Raw genomic sequence first — 5,116 nt, forward strand, 5'->3', positions numbered from 1 at the left:
TGTAGATCTTTATTCTCAATTTTTTTTATTGGTTTTCACAATATTATAAACAAACAAACGCATAAGACAAACAAACATAAATCATAGCCTTATTAAAAATTACACTTATTAACATTGTTAAGTGACTTCCTTGCTTCCCCTTGGTTGAATTTCATTGCATGTCCTTTTAACGGTTTTCCAAATCACAGTTCTTACAATTTTTTAACTTAAACATTAACATCCTTAGATCTTTACATTATGAAATTAAACATATTAATTCATCACTTAAGTTAAATAAATTCCTAAGCCAATTAAGTATCTGCAAGCTGTTTTCAGTTAATTTAACTTAACATATTTAACTAAGTAATCATTAAATTTGATCCAATCTTCCTGATACTCCTCCTCCTTCTGGTCGCAAGCTCTTCTAGTTAGGTCGGCTGCCTCCGAGAAATCCATCATCTTCATCTGCCATTCTTCTATCATTGGTAATTCTTGGGTTTTCCACTTTTTAGCTAACAAAATACGAGCCGCAGTTGTGGCATACAAAAATAATTTAACATCTTTCTTGGGCAATTCCAAACCTGTTATTCCAAGAAGAAAGGCCTCTGGTTTCTTTATAAATGTATATTTCAACATTTTTTTTCAATTCGTTATATATATTTTCCCAGAAGTCTTTCACCTTGGGGCAGGTCCACCACATATGATAAAATGTTCCTTCCTTTTCTTTACATTTCCAACATAGATTATCACAGTTATGATATACCTTTGCTAATTTTACAGGAGTCAAATACCACCTGTACATCATTTTCATTATATTTTCCCTTAATACAGTACATGTGGTGACCCCTTTCTTCCACAATCTTTCCCAATCCTCAAACATTATATTATATCCTACATCTCTTGCTCAATCTATCACCACATCTTTATTCTCTCTCTCTCTCCCCCCCCCCCATCCCTGTAGATCTTTCCTCAGCCTTTCTTCCCTGACTGGGGGAATGGGTGCAATTTTGTGGTTTGTCTGGGGCAAAATGTCTAGGGCTGGTTCTGCTGGAACATAGATAGGGAGCTGTCTTTTACCACCCACCCTGTGGAACGCCCTCCCACCAGATGTCAAAGAAATAAACAACTATCTGACTTTTAGAAGACATCTGAAGGCAGCCCTGTTTAGGGAAGCTTTTAATATTAGATGAATTACTGTATTTTAATATTGTGCTGGAAGCACCCAGAGTGGCTGGGGAAACCCAACCAGATGGGTGGGGTATAAATAAATTATTATTATTATTATTATTATTATTATTATTATTATTCTACTGAGTCAAGCCCATTGCTCCATGTAGCTCAGTATTGTCTACACGGACTGGTAGCAATGGCTCTCCAAGCTTCCAGGCAGGGATCCTCTCTGGGGATTGAACCCAAGACCTTCTGAGCTATGGCCCTCTCCTCATTTATCTACTAAACTATTGGTTTGTTTAAGGGGGCACATTGCTACAAATATATCAAGTGATGCTCAGCGATTCCAGAAGCTGTAGGTGGCGAGGTTCATCTTGGACTGTGTAATGAAATATTACTATGTCAAATAATAGCAAAATCACACTTTTCCTGTTTTTCCTGCGTAATAGCAGAGGTGGACCACGTTCTCCTTTTGTACAAATACACAAGTGTCCCTTTTCTCATCTGTGAAATATTGTTGAGTACAGAAAGTTGGAAAAAAAAGTCTGATTGAGAGATGGGAGGCCCACTGCTATAAAATAGACATCCTGTCAGAACATGGTAATTTTATGCATGGAGGTGACATCTTGTAGGAATCGGGTGCTGTTTACAATGATAAGAGCAGCTTTTCAGGCGGGGAACATTCCCAGTCCTCTCTGGAGGTTGTACTTGGGATCTTCTGCTTGCAAGGCAGATGCTCTACCAATGGCCCTTCCTCCTCCATTGGAGCATAAAGAGAAATAGAAATAGCAAGACTAATTTAAGGCTTTAAGCAGTCAAGGATGTACAAGGATCCAACGCACAGATCACTGCCTTCAGTAAGCCAAGATTCTTGTCAGTGCCCTTGATAGTGTACAGAATAAAACTGCCATCTGGTTACTTGCAACAAGTGGTTGATCTGGATACCGCCAGTTTAGACACTGCTCTCTAAAAGCCACATCAAAGCCAGACTAAACATGAATAGCTTTTTATCAGCAAATTAATGTAGCAAAGGCAACAAAGTGAGCAACTGTTCATTCACTTTCTGAGGAGCTACTTGTCTTTCAAAATTTACTGATTTTTCACTACCATGCAGAACTCAACTAGACACAATTCCTGCTAGCAGCCACCAGAAGCTCTGTACAGAAAAATAACACTGGTGTGTGTTCGTTAATACAGTGGTACCTCGGTTTACGAACCTAATCCGTTCCAGAAGTCCGTTCTTAAACCAAAACCGTTCTTAAACCGAGGCGTGTTTTCCCTAATGAGGCCTACTGCCGCCGGTGCCCTTCCACCGTTCGGATTCCGTTCTTAGACCGAGGTAAAGATCTCAAACCAAGACACTATTTCCGGTTTTACAGAGTTTGTAAACCAAATTGTTGTTAAACTGGACTGTTCTTAAACTGAGGTACCACTGTATGTGTTGGGCTCAGAACAAGGTTCCCATGGAGACCACAACGTCCCGAGTAGAACTAGAAGCACTCTTGGCATGGGCATCTCTTGAGATTATTATTATTATCATACATTTATTTCTACCCACATTTTTCACTGATGGGACTGAAGGCAGCTTACTATAAAAATGAGAACAACAAAAAAAGAGAAAAAGCCACCATTAAAAACAATTAAACACTGTTTAGTAAAACTAAATACGTGAACAAAATCTATTAAAACTATACAAAGAATTAAAATAAAAACTGTATGGCCCCAGCCCTTTCATTTAAAAAAGTTAGTTCCTGGAAGTCTGTTGGAACAAAAAAGTCTTCACCTGCTGGTGGAAGCCAGTCTAGCTTCTCTAGAGAGGGAGTTCCAAAGTTGTTTGAGTTGTTGGGAGTCACTGTTTTGTATTCTCTGTAGTGTTTAAATTTTTTTATGTAAAGTTTTTCTGTTCAAAATACAACAACATTGGTGTAGAATTGTAGTGAATGCTGCATATTGCTCAATATTTGCAATGTGTGTCATATGGAAAATCATGGGAGGCGCCCAGCCTGATCCCACATTCATAGGATGGGATAAAAGCAAATGGACGACTGAAATGAGTTAACTACTAATTTGAGTATTGCATAATTCACTTTACAGAACATTTGTTTGCACCTGCAAAACAAGTTGAAAAGTACCATACAGTAGATGTGGCACAATGAGAGCTGTAGTGCAACAACACCGAGGGCACTACACTGGCTAGGCCTGACCTAGACAAATAGGATATATGCAAAAATTAATGTAAATAACACAAAAGCATATTAATGAGCTTGGTCTTGTTCAGAGAACCAGCATCCCTGAGAAGCTGCCTGGTTTAACACCAATATGTTTTGACGCTTCTGCAGAGCCGCCAGTGCAGTAAAAATGTCAGTTATTTAACATTGATAGGAGTGTACATACAACCTGTTAGCTATCAAGAGAATGCTTTTCCCTTTCTAAACTGAGCATAACATGATAAATATTTGGCTTACAGTTGTTTTCTGTCTCTTGAGTATCTGTTGCAAAATAAGGGATAATATTCTCATGTCCCTTTGAGGGACTCATACAACTTTGATCATGCACGTGCATGCGCAGAGCAAAAGAACCCTCTTACACCTGGAACTCTAAATTTTGCATTTTATTCATTGCCAGCGTATGGGTACAATGAAAAGCTAAACTTAAAAAAGCAGTTATCTGAATTGGAAGATAACTCCTTGCTCCCTAAATAAGTCAGCAAAAGGATTTGGGTGGTTGTGAATGTAATTATAACGTTCAGATATTTCACATTAGACTAGTGCTCTCATGTTATGTCTCCAAAGATGTTTTAAAACTGGTTAAAGAAATGGTTGTGGACCAAAAGGTAACAGCAATCCTGTTTCCTTGTAAAGAACAAAAGCAGTGTCCAAATGACAAAGGCAGCCCATAATTATCAGCAGCCCATATTTCCACTGAGATGGCAAGCTGTGATTATATCCTAAAATGTCAATGTATTCTTATCTTCACCCTTTTTTGCAGGCAGAATGTTTTTGTTTTCTGTAGATAGTCTCTCCAGGCACCTGGTCACAGATCAGGAAGAGAATCTGGAAGAGATTCAACGAACTCGTGGGTCGCATCCAGTTTCCATGGACTTTTTTCCAAATGCAATCATTGTCTCCATCATGTGAGAAGGGGATTTTTAGCATAATGGCAGAAGCTTCTAAGATGTCCACTCATTTTATGCTGGGAGCAGCAACACAAATATTGCTTAGGGCTACCAAGTGTCCTTCCCAGGGCCAAAAGTTCATTTTCTGCTAGAACAAGTGCCTCCCAGATTAGAAGCCGTTCAGAACCTTACATACTGCTTTTTAACTTAGTAGTGCCACCTTTACCTTCCAACATGGCAGGAACCCCTACTGGAACAAAATAAGAGGGGAGAGGACATTTAGCAACTTTTATCAGCCTGGGGGTGGGATAACCTGTTCACTGCAGCTCATGTTCCATTACGTTACTCTACCATTTCACTTCAGAACTAGGTCTAGAACTCATTTAAAGTTGTGCCATTGAGGATATGTCAATGCTCTAGACTAGTACAAGGTGTGGCACCAACATGTTCTTCTCCTGTGCTGCGTATTATGACTAAATGACCCCTGGGGTCCCTTCCAACTCTACAATTCTTTGAGTCCTCGAAGAGGTGTCACAATATGTATGCTGCTCCAGCAGCTATTACTTTACTTATTACTTTCATATGGCACGGTTATTGCAAATTTGCTACAGAATGTTGTAAGTTTTGCCTACCACGGCAATTGACTGCCTCCAATGTGGCAGGACTATCAGTGCTAGTACCAAAGGTCGAAAATCTGCACTGATTTGTGCAACTTCTGTGAAATCAGCAGCACACAGAACTTTGTCACTGTGATGTACAGAAGGAACAGTTATCAGTAATAAAATATTGCTGTTTCTGCTCTACGCATCCCAGAGCGACTTTTATTTTTTAAAGAAGCCTGGACAAAGCATG

This window comes from Podarcis filfolensis (genome assembly GCF_964270895.1).
Source record: "Podarcis filfolensis genome assembly, chromosome: 3".
Classification (NCBI taxonomy): domain Eukaryota; kingdom Metazoa; phylum Chordata; class Lepidosauria; order Squamata; family Lacertidae; genus Podarcis; species Podarcis filfolensis.